General features: G+C 40.2%; 1 pseudogene; it reads left to right on the plus strand.

Moving 5' to 3' along the window:
• The first annotated feature begins 572 nt into the window (after nucleotides 1-572).
• LOC140901847 (butyrophilin subfamily 3 member A3-like) lies at nucleotides 573-8,539 on the plus strand (annotated as a pseudogene).
• Nucleotides 8,540-13,025: the final 4,486 nt, after the last annotated feature.

Genomic DNA, 13,025 nt, shown 5'->3' on the forward strand with positions numbered 1-13,025 from the left:
TTCCTCTCTACTAGAGATCTTTAAGCAGGGTGGTTAGAAGAAATTTGTTTCAGACAAGGGAGATTTTGATAATCTTTTACACTTAATGGAATGGGCTTAATAATTTAATTGTGATTTTGATGCTCAAACATCCAGCCTCTCTATCCTTTTGGGGAAGTGGATTTGAAGGATGAGACAGAGATGTTCTACCTTCTTTACAATTTGAGGCCAGATCCTCAGTTGTTGTAAACTGATGTAACCCCATTGATCCAAGTTAAGGATCTGACCCATGTAACATTACTACATTTTCTTAACTATTTTTTTGCTTAGTTCAGCACCTGGGGAGAACTCTGAACCTCTGTAACAAACTTGATTTGGATGTGTTTTTTGAGCAACGATCAGAAAAGTCAGTCAATAGCAATAAGGATTGCAGCATTGCTCGCTAATGTATTGCTCTTTCTTGTACAGCAATAACACTGAAATGTATTGTGCTTGCCTTTCAAGGGCCTGGGAGTACCTTATTATACCTGCCCCAGCATGTTGCCTTTTGAGAAGTTTGTTGATGTATTGGTAATTTGAATGTCTGCCCAGCAATGGATTCCTTATTCCCATGGATAACAGCTATTCAGATACTGACATTTCTACAGATACCCTACTTGATAAGAGGTAAACAAAGTTATTTGTTGAATTTATTTTAATGAAGTAATTAATCATTGCCAGGGTGAGGAAAAAAATCATATGCACCAACAATCTAAGGTTTCCTTATTTTTAATAGTGTCTAACATTTTCATTTGTCAGTGCAATGCAGTTCACTTCTTTGTTCACCCCAATGTGCAGAGAAATGGCTTAACTCTAATGCCATATGCAATACCGACACAGAATATTCACTGAACGTCATTCATGGGAGGCTTCAAATCCCTCATCACACTATGAAACTCCTAAGTCTATTCAGAGGCAAATAATTTTATATGCCATCAGACAAGCACCAGGCAGCCCAGTAAAAATGTAAAAAGAAAAGGAGTACTTGTGGCACCTTAGAGACTAACCAATTTATTTGAGCATAAGCTTTCATGAGCTACAGCTCACTTATTTGAGCATAAGATGAAGTGAGCTGTAGCTCACGAAAGCTTATGCTCAAATAAATTGGTTAGTCTCTAAGGTGCCACAAGTACTCCTTTCCTTTTTGCGAATACAGACTAACACGGCTGTTACTCTGAAACCAATAAAAATGTAAGATTCATCTCTATCTATCATACACTGGTCCACATGAGTTTTGTGGTGAAACATCTGTTCACCGAACAATGAGAAATTATTTCAGAGGTTATTTCAGAAGGCTGTAAGTCCCATTTCTGATTAATCTGGTTTATTAGTTAGGGCACAATATTGAGTGTTAGAAGACCTGGGTTCTATTCTTGACTTGCCCATTGACTCCCTTTGTGACTTTGGGCAGGTCTCTTCATCTTTCTCTGCCTTGGATTCCTTAGCTGTACAATTGGGGTACTAATATTAACTCAGCTTTCTAAAGCTTTTGTACCTGAGAAAATGCAGCTGAGCCCAAACATCTACACTGCAATTAAACCGCCCCTTAGCCTGTGCCCTGCAAGCCCGAGTCAGCTGGTACAGACCAGCCACAGTTGTCTAACTGCAGCGTAGATGTGCCTGTTAGAGGGCTTTCCCTTTACCCTCTCCCCTGGTTCCTGCCACACAGACAGAAAGCAGAAGACCAGCAGTCCGAAGTGCAGGCAATGCAATGTTTATTGGTGTTAATTTCCAGCAAGCATGTTTATCATAACTCTGATGCCACAGAGCCTTGTTTCCTAGTGTCCTGACTCCCCGCTCCTATGCAGTCATCATTATACCTGAAATGCATGCCCACGGTCCCACCCCTTGCAACTTATGGTCATGTTCCATTTGGGGAGGTCATGGACCTGGGGTCTTTGTCCCACCTTTTTTGTACCCCATGGGAGGGGTAAGGAGTGAGGTTGTGCTACGATCAGGGGCAGGCATTTCTCTGGCCTTTTAGTGTTCTCCCTCCCCCTGCATCTCCCCTTACCCCTCCCGACCGGTTACTTGACCTTGCCTTGAGACAGGAGTTGAGGCAGTCTTCAAATGTGCGCTCATATATCATACTCCCACCATGCCCAGTAACACTTTAACTTCTCTTATCTGTTCCCATTATACTAACAAACCCATCTGGCTAGGCAGTCTTGACTCCCTTAGTGACTAAGGGAGTCCCTGAGCAACATACACTGTGTCTTTGTCCTTTGTTCACACATATTAGTAAGAATGTCCGTGTATCAAAAAACCAAACAGGCAAGCAAAACTCAAAATACAGGCCAAAATACAGGCCAGGATCCTACACTAGCACCAGCACTCCTAACAGTGCCCTTAGGAAGCTCTCAGCCACAGGAGTGCTTTAGGGGCCTTGTCGGCAACTCACATGGCTAGGAATGTGCATCACCCTAGGAGTGCCTGAAGAGGCTGTTTCACCTCTGGGGCACTTTGCAAGGATTGCTGACTCCTGCCCATTCCTGCATATGGGAATATGGGATCATGGGCGCTGGGCAGAACTGTAGCTGATCCAGCTGAACTGTGTAAAGCTCCTCGGGACTTTAGTGAACTTCGCAGGGATAATTAGAGTCCACATAGTGCCTAAAATCACAGCCTGAAGCACCAATTTCATTATCCCATTCAACATTTAAAAACTGAAAATACAACTGTAAAATTCAGTGCAGGAACTTTATCATTATCTCATTTCATCTGAGGCTGCTTCTACATCATAAAGTTCATTCACTGATTAATGATCTGAAACAGAGAAAATGTCTATCTGTATCTATCTACAGGTGAATATAAAATCACTCACCCTGAATCGCCTGTATTGGATTCCTCAGAGAAGACGTTACCCTCCCTTGCCAGGTGATAGCCACGAGTATCCCTGGGGACATCACTCTCCACTGGAGACTTGTTTGACCCCAGGAAAATATAGATGTGAGTTCTTATAACAGAGGAAACAAAGAAGAAAAACAGGATCAGAGATACCAGGGTTGAATGGAGTTCTTTCAACATGAAATGAACACAGGGAACATGTCTCTAAAGCTGAAGAATGTCCAGGCTTCTGATACAGGGAATTACATGTGCTGAGTGGTTTCTGAGAACTGGTATGATGAGGTGGTGATTGAACTGGATATGACAGGTAAGTGAAGGTAATATTGAATCATTTATTACCAGATATTTTGTTATTGAAAGAAAGAGAGAAGGAGCTCAATTAAGCCTTTCTGCACCTCTTTTTTCGTGTCCAGAATTACACCACAAATGAGAAGAGCTGTGAGAATGATTTGTGGTTTCAGAAAACAGACACAAAAATATTGAAGCCCTAGAAAGCCGGCCTCACGGTGAGAGACTAAAGAAGCTCAATCCTTTTAGTTTAACAAAAAGGTGTTTAAGAGGTGGTTTGATTACAGTTTATAATTACTTTCATGGGGAAGAGATTTCAGATATTAGAAGGCTTTTTCATCACACAGACAAAGGCAAAAACAAGATCCAGTGCCTTAAATTTAAGGTCAGCAAAGTTCAAATTGGAAATATGGTTCAATTTCTTTTAAATAAGGGTAATTAACCTTTGGAACAGACTACAAAAGTATTTGGTCAATTCTCCATCCCTTTTACATCAAGATTGGATATCTTTCCAAAAGATACCACCACAAGCCACTGGTCTCAACCCAGAAACAATCAGGTTAAATCTATGTCCTGCATTGTAAAAGAATGGTCCATTCTAGCCTTAAAAACTATAGACTTGGCCTCAAATGCTTATTAGCAAGATGGTCGAATGAACCAACTCACTAGCAACTTGGCTCTCTTAACCTCTTAGCCACAAGTGAATAAGAGAGAGAGAGTTTGTCCACACAGGATTTCACTCTTCTTATAGATTCTGAAATGATATCAAGGAAAATAAGATACTACTGACTGCAGTGAACATTGAGGCACAACATCTTTGTATGAACTTGATGATGATGAAAGTGCTTCAGATTTACATGAGGGGAGAAACCCGTACCAAAGCTCAGTGGGAAAGAGAGGCTGGGAATTTCCCTCTAATGAAAAGATCAGCTCCCAAATTGTGATGGACCTTAAAAGCGGCTTTTGTACACAAGGTGCCATCTGTGGGGGAATTCCCCTGACTCTGCTCTGTTTGCGCAAGGCATGACAAGTTTTTTTTAAAAAAAAAACTCTTTTTTTGTAGCTAGGGGTGGTGAGTCTTCCATTTTCCTGGATGATTATGCGGGTCAGGGGATCGTCCTCACCTGCAGGTCAGAGGGATGGTTCCCTGAGCCCCAAGTGCTCTGGCTAGACAGTAAAGGACAAAACCGAACAGAAAAGCCAACCACCATAAGCACAAAGACACCTGCTGGAACCTACACTATTGAAAGTTCCATTAACATAGAACCAGGATCAGACAATGAAATTTCCTGCAAAATAATCAACAGCATGCTAAAGACAGAGAGCGAGTCCAGAGTCCTGATTTCAGGTGAGTGCAGATTTGGGGTAAGTGATTGTAAGGAGGAATAAAGAGGCTGCTTGGTTAATGAGATGGGTCCTGTTTTTCTCTCTCCTTTCTGGTAAGAAATAAATACCCATGTTGTCCGACCTAGCAGATGGAGTACTAGGTGAGGATTTAGGAAGCCTGAGTTCTATTCCTCAATGTGCTGTTCACCTGTTCAGTGACGCTGGACATATTCATTCCCTGTTCTGTGCCTCAGTTTTCCCACAAATGGGGATAATGATACTGACCTCCTTTGTAAAATATTTTGAGATCTACCATTGAAATGCCTGCTATATGAACTAGTAGTTATCTTCTTTTAAATATTTGCCTGTCAGTTTCCAGCAAAACCCATTTTGATAAAGCCGTGTTAAAACTTTTTAAAAAATCATAATTTGCACAAGTAGATTATTAAGAATTTTCTTTCTGCACAATGATCCCAGGTTCTAATGGCTTTCATTGCACATGAATATGTAACAAAGTTGCATGGCATTTTCAATCTTACTAAAGATATGGAAAATTCTGTCTCATTCAATGCACTAATGCATTCTGGGAAAAGGGCAGAGTTAAGGTGCTATATATAACTTTCATTTTGGCCTTTCCTGATTCTTGTGTGCTTAATTTTCCAACATTAACATTCCTTTAACTTTTCCTTGTTATTTAGTGGTTATTGGGCAGATTTTACAGCCCTTACTCATGCTTTATAGTCCTCACCCAGGTGAGTTGTCCTGTTTATATCTGTTGAGCACAGGGATTCTGTATTGAGTTCAAGCCCTGCTACTGACTTCCATTATCACCTCCGAGAATTTACTCAACTTCTCTCATTTTCCATACCTCAAGTGGGGGGGGGGGTAATAATACTTATCCCATCAACTTCATATGGTTGTTGAAAGGGTTAATTAATGTCAGTACATACATATAAATGACGCATATAAATTAACCTGAGTAACTCCATTTGGTTGGCCTTATAATTTTCAAGATGTTTCTTAAGAATTAGGGGAACGTTACTGACATTTTCACATATTTTTCAGATGTTTTCTTCCTGACTGCCTCCCCTTGGATGGCTGCTTTACTGGTCATTTTATTTCTTAGCATAGCCCTTCTTGCTGCTGTACCTTATAAATTGGCCCACCTTGATTATCATACACATTGTAAGGAGAGTGGTCAGTTTGGATGAGCTATTACCAGCAGGAGAGTGAGTTTGTGTGTGTGTGTTTTTGGGGAGGGGGGGTGAGAAAACCTGGATTTGTGCTGGAAATGGCCCACCTTGATTTTCATACACATTGTAAGGAGAGTGGTCACTTTGGATAAGCTATTACCAGCAGGAGAGTGAGTTTGTGTGTGTGGTTTTTTGGAAAAAAAACAAGGGGGGGGGAGGTGAGAAAACCTGGATTTGTGCTGGAAATGGCCCAACTTGATTATCATACACATTGTAAAGAGAGTGGTCACTTTGGATGGGCTATTACCAGCAGGAGAGTGAGTTTGTGTGGGGGGGGGGGGAGCGGAGGGTGAGAAAACCTGGATTTGTCCTGGAAATGGCCCAACTTGATTATCATACACATTGTAAGGAGAGTGATCACTTTAGATAAGCTATTACCAGCAGGAGAGTGGGGTGGAAGGAGGTATTGTTTCATGGTCTCTGTGTATATAATGTCTTCTGCAGTTTCCACAGTATGCATCCGATGAAGTGAGCTGTAGCTCACGAAAGCTTATGCTCAAATAAATTGGTTAGTCTCTAAGGTGCCACAAGTACTCCTTTTCTTTTTATGTATTTAGGTGAAAATGTTAAAACATGATATGGAAGTCTTTAATTATAATAAAAAGAAACAAAAACTGAAATTAGAACAGGTTGGACAAAACCCTGTCAGGGATGGTCTAGGTTTACGTAGTACGTAGTAATATGGCCACATTCAGAAAATGAAATATAAGGGTCTGTAAATTATATTTGCTTACCAGACAGGTCCCTTGTTCTGACAAGAGAATTTGTAAGTTCCTCACATTTAAATATATTCAAGGCCAAAACAGACACCAATGAATGGTTCAGGATTCCAGATTTAGCATTCATGCCAGTGACTGTTTCCATCAAAATTATTCTAAGATGAAAGTGTCTCATTTTCAAAAAGCATTTTACTTTTTTTCAGATAATAATGACACAACATCTCGCTTGAGTAAGTGACTGGGCAAGTGAAAGGAAATTTATATGAACATATTCTATATCTTGATTTTGACACAGTCCCAGGAAGCCTGTGAAAATCCCCATCGCTGGAGGTTTTTTTAGAACAGGTTGGACAAAACCCTGTCAGGGATGGTCTAGGATTACTTGATCCTGCCCCTGTGCAGGTGCTGGGACTTGATGACCTCTCGAAGTCCCTTTCAGCCGTACATTTCTATGATTCTATCATTTTGGAAGAAAAGTTTAACATAGCAGTTGCTGTGCTGATTTGAGAAGCTGCTTAAAAATTACAGGAGATGGGTGAGTTTGTTCTGTGCTTATGTTATGTTATGGCTGTGTGCTTTTAAGTTTGCAGTAGGCATCCAGGTGATATAAAGGGAATTAGGATTTATTTTGGGGTATTGACCAACAGTGACTATTGCTATTGCTGGCTCATCAGAAAAGTTTGTTTCCTTCTGTCATAAACAGATCTTGTCATCAAAATACATAATATGCAGGCTAGCATTCTGCCCTACATTACTCTATGGGCATCCCTTGACATTGTTCCAGAATCATTAACAGTTTTAAAATGGGGTTGCTCATGTACATGGAGAAATCACTTACATTTCCCAATATGCACTGGGTAAAGGATAAAATGCAAGGCCTTTTATAACACAGGCACAGAAAACAGGAGTAATTGACTCCTGCTGGTTGTCTGCTTGGGAATTATGTTTGGTCATAATGGATTTGCTCTTGGTCCACAAGGTTCATTCAGAACTAGGGCAAGACCTGGAATTTCTCAATAAGCCGGGTGAGAATCTCAGTCCTCTGATCACTCATTTCCCTTGGGTGTATTCATGGGACCTCCTAGAAATTTCAGCAACTCAAAATATTTCTCTGGTAAAAAATCTTCTTCCTCAATTAAAGCTTCACTTCAGTCTTCTTCAGCAGATTTTAGGTCTCATGATCAGTCCCATTTATTTCAGTTCATCTACACTTAATTGTTCTGGACCCCTTTCTTTATTTGTCAGCTCTCCCTAAACTTCAGTCTGATGGCCCTCTTTTCCCACCCCAATCATTCTGCCAGTTAGTATCTGTTCCTGTTCACTCATGGTTTTGTCTGACTCACTCAGAAGCTGTCCTGCTAAGTCAGGTGATATGTGTGGGGTTGATGTGCAGAGGCAAGGGGCCTCCAAAAGCATCCTGACATTTCACAGGTGACGGGCCATCTGCTGCTTTATGTGGTCAGATTCTCTGCATAATCAGAGAATTGGCGGAAAGAATGAATGAGGAGATAATTTGCAAGTAAAACTATCTGTTTCCTGTCTTCTAAGGCAAGTTTATCCTACACGGAGAGAATCTGACCAAATTTTTAAACCTGTTTTTTTGCTGAAATAAGGCTTTGGGAAACTTATAAGAGCAATTAATGTTGAAATGACAGGTTTCAGAGTAGCAGCCATGTTAGTCTGTATCCGCAAAAAGAAAAGGCGTACTTGTCCCCTCCCCGCCCCCCACTGTTCCTCAGACGTTCTTGTCAACTGCTGGAAATGGCCCACCTTGATTATCACTACAAAAGTCCCCCTCCCCCCTTGCTGGTAATAGCTCAGCTTACCTGATAACTCTCCTTACAGTGTGTATGGTGACACCCTTTGTTTCATGTTCTCTGTGTATATAAATCTCCCCACTGTATGTTCCACTGAATGCATCTGATGAAGTGAGCTGTAGCTCATGAAAGCTTATGCTCAAATAAATTTGTTAGTCTCTAAGGTGCCACAAGTACTCCTTTTCTTAATGTTGAAATGTGATTCCCTGTGTTTGCAGTAAATGAAAAGGAAACAATGAAAGAAAGTAAATATATTTATGATGTGATATAACATAAGGTGTTAGGAATATTTCCATATGAGTCAGATCAGGGCTGGATTAAGACCTTTATAGGCCCTAAGTACTGAAAAGATTATGGTGTCCCCCCTCATATGTAATTCAATATAAAAAAAATACTATACCGTAAAAAAAAATTTATTTTTCGAAATGACACAAAACTTACATGTATGCTGAAATTAAAATAGCTTCTTTCTAGATTTTCTGATTGCAAAATTCTGGATAAGTTCATCGAAGCTGACTTGACGAAGCATGTCCGCTTCCATACACAATAGGGAAAGTGAATCAAGTCTGCCCTGACACATTGTTGTTCTCTGAGGGTTTTTTATTCTTTTCAGCTGAGAAAAAGAGCATTTTGCAGAGCAGTTAGTAATCATCAATGTTAGAAAAATACATAGTGCAATCTCTACATTTGGAAATACACATTGTATTCCATCTTTCAATATTGTGTCATGAAGATCAATGTGACTGAATTTCATTTTTCCTCTTTCATTAAACTTTGCGCGCATATAACAGTGGAACTGCTGTACTTCTCCACAGAGATTCATGTTCAAGTAAACAGGGTATGAGTCAACTAGCTTTTGGGAACCTTGTGAATATTGTTCGTCAGTGTCATAAATATAAAGGGAAGGGTAAACACCTTTAAAATTCCTCCTGGCCAGAGGAAAAACCCTTTCACCTGTAAAGGGTTAAGAAGCTAGGATAACTTCGCTAGCACCTGACCAAAATGACCAATGAGGAGACAAGATACTTTCAAAAGCTGGGAGGAGGAAGAAACAAAGCCTCTCTCTCTGTATCTGTGTGATGCTTTTCCCAGGGACAGGACAGGAATGGAATCTTAGAACTTAGTAAGTAATCTAGCTAGATATGCGTTAGATTCTGACTTCTTTAAATGGCTGAGTAAAATAAGCTGTGCTGAATGGAATGGATATTCCTGTTTTTGTGTCTTTTTGTAACTTAAGGTTTTGCCTAGAGGGATTCTCTATGTTTTGAATCTAATTACCCTGTAAGGTATTTACCATCCTGATTTTACAGTGGTGATTCTTTTTACCTTTTCTTCTCTTAAATTCTTCTTTTAAGAAACTGAATGCTTTTTCATTGTTCTTAAGATCCAAGGGTTTGGGTCTGTGGTCACCTATGCAAATTGGTGAGGATTTTTATCAAGCCTTCCCCAGGAAAAGGGGGTGTAACGTTTGGGACGATTTTGGGCGGAAAGACATTTCCAAACAGACTCTTTCCTAATAATACCAGTTAGACGTTTGGTGGTGGCAGCGAAAGTCCAAGGGCAAAAGGTAAAATAGTTTGTATCTTGGGGAAGTTTTAACCTAAGCTGGTAAAAGTAAGCTTAGGAGGTTTTCATGCAGGTCCCCACATCTGTACCCTAGAGTTCAGAGTGGGGAAGGAACCTTGACAGTCAGATAAGTCCATATTGTTTAGAAAAGAAAATCTACTTGATACTTCTTTGTACACTTCACCTCTCCTCTTCATATGAGCTTCAAGTGTATCAGTTATAGCGTAGTAAGTAGAAACGAGAAATTTGTCTCTAGGATTCAATGCTGTTTCTGTTGCACTGCTATCATTTGCTTGTTTTTTCCTGATTCGCTTGCGGGACTGGGCTTCTTTGTAGTTAGTATCAGGCAAGATATCTTTTGATATGTCTTCAAATCTTTCGAAATCATTCCTCAAAGTGTGTAAGTGGTCTGCTAATGATTGACAGAGGTCTGCACATGTTTTCAAATCCAATACTTTTTCTTGGAGAGCTTGACGTGTGTGGTAAAAGTGTTGTAAAATTTCATTCCACATGGTCAACATGAATATAAACTCTAGTTCTTGCATCTTGTTTGCAATGTTTTCTGTCTCTCGCATAGTTTTTCCCTTTTGTGATTGGTCTTCAGCTATACTTTCTAATGCATCCACAATCTTTGAGTAGGACTCCAGAATTGCACTTGTTGCCATTGCATGTGCCTCACAGCGAGTATTAGAAAGAGATTTTAACACACGATCATTGCCCAAATATGTTTTAAGAACTGCCCATCGGTGTGTTGAGGTAGAGAAAAATGTATAAAGTAACTGGACTGTTGAGAAAAAACTTACTGCCACCAGACAACAATCAACAACACTACGGCCAACAAGATTGAGAGAGTGTGCATGAATGAATATGGTATGAATATGGCATATTTGTTCTGTTCTAAAAGCTTCTTCTGCATTCCTTGATAACGCCCTGACATGTTGGCAGTGTTGTCATAAGATTGACCTCTGCACTTGGAGACATCTATTTTGCAAACTTGGCACAGATAATGCAGTACTTGATTTGCAATTTCTTCACCAGTGTGGCTTTTCAAATTGAGGAATGTTATAAATTGTTCAACTGGTTTTCTATCTGTGGGAGACACATATCTTAGTACTCAATTGAACAATATGTGAAAGATCAGGTGTAGAGTCGACAGATAAACTGAAGTACCCGGCAGTACTTATTTCATCCACAATAGCTGAACGAACTTTGTCACTCATTAGAACAATGAGTTCATCACATCTTGTCTTGCATTCACACCTTTGCCAGCATTCCCATATTTTGAGATATGGCCTGCTAAAAATGGGTCAAACTGAGCCACAAGCTCCAACAATCCCAAGAAATTTCCATTCTTGCAATGATCCAAATGTGTCATTTGATCCTCAGAAAGGCAGACCACGTTCAGCTAATGTTTGAATAACAGCTATAACACGCTGTAAAACATGTTGCCAGTATTCATGCTCCCCTTTAATGTGTTCTTCCAATTTTTGTGTCAATCCAAAGCCCTGTCTTCGATTTAAATATGTCAACATTGAATCTCTGTAAGTAGTGCTATTTTCTTGTTGTTCAATTAAAACAGTATTCTGCCAGTCACTAAATCCATCTGCAGCGAACCGGGATGTTGAAGGTTTATATGTAAAAAGTTTGCAAACAAAACAGTACACAGGCCCTGTTGATGGTGAATACAGTAGCCATTCTCGAGTTTATTTCTCACCATTCACTTTCATGCCGAAAAATATTTTTTGTGGACAATATCTTGCTTGTTTGCCATTGGTAAAAGTCTGATGTGATTTCTCAAATGGCCCAGTGTGGTGTTCACAGTCATTTGGTCCACGATCTATCCATTAAGCTACATCATCGGCACTGAAATCAACCCACATACCAGGATCTTTTCTTCTATTATTTACAGCATGATCAGGTTCAGTCTGACACATCTACACCTTCTAGAACAATGTCTGTTTTACCACCAGGAGTAGGATGATCAGTTACAGTCTCTGACACGTCCTCATGTTCTGGAATGGTGTTTGTTTCACCAATAGAAGAAGGGTCAGTCTCTGAAACACCTACAGGTTTTGGAACGATGTCTGTGCTACTGAGAGAAGATGTTGCTTCTGATGGATTTGCTTTCAAAAATGATTTCAGCTTTGGAAGATTTTGGAAAATTTCACTAGTTTTTTGTTTCTTTTCTTCCTCCAGTTTACGTTTCTGTGCTCCACTCAGTTGGTTACGATTCATCCTGCCCCTTATCTCAGTTATCTGAACTTAAAAAAAAATTACACAATGTACACTATTTTTATGTGTATATATATATCTATTGCAATACATGACAGGATCTGATTTCCTCGCATTATTTCTATCTATGTTAGTAGGACGCCCCCCTGTTTTAGGTGGGGATAAGTAATAAAAAGAGAACAGAAAAATGGGGGAAGAGTGTGTAGTGGAGTGTAAGGAAGTCTAACAAAGTTCTGATTTTTCCCATGATGACTACTTCAAAGCTTTTTTTGAAATATCAAATATCAATTTTTTCCAAAAAAAATCTCATTTTTTTGGTGCCCCCTGCTTTGCTGGTGCCCTAAGCATGTGCTTAGTCTGCCTATTGGGTAATCCAGCCCTGAGTCAGATTCATGAAGACAATAGCATGCTGAAATTTTCCAAGACATGAATCACAGAGGTATCAGTCCTTACCAAGGTAAAGGAATCACTGAGGACTAGGCCTTTGTTAATATTAGAAACTATGAATCTATCTGTCACTAAGGGATTACACCAGGGCTATTCACCGCAAAGACTCACTTATGCCCTCAAAATAAGGATTAAGTGAGATTTTGTCTATATACACACACATTTTGGCTATATATAGGTCGGTATAAGTTATGTCACTCAGGGGTGTGAATAAGCCCTTCCCTCTCCCCCCACCCCCCAAGGAATGTAAGTTACACTGATCTGAGTGCCGGTGTGGAAAGCGCTATATCAGTGGGAGAGCTTCTCCTGCTGACATAGTTATGGCTGCTTGTTGGGGGTAGATTAATTAAATCAACTGGAGAGCTGTCTCCCATCAGAACGGCTACACTGGAGAACTTACAGTGGTGCAGTTGCACTGATCCAGCTGCGCCACTGTAAACTCTCTAGTGCACCCTACTGGGGCACCCAACCACTCCACCCCAGAGGACCGTCCAAGCAACAGAAGGCTGGCA

The sequence above is a fragment of the Lepidochelys kempii genome, chromosome 23 (assembly GCF_965140265.1).
Source record: "Lepidochelys kempii isolate rLepKem1 chromosome 23, rLepKem1.hap2, whole genome shotgun sequence".
Classification (NCBI taxonomy): Eukaryota; Metazoa; Chordata; order Testudines; family Cheloniidae; genus Lepidochelys; species Lepidochelys kempii.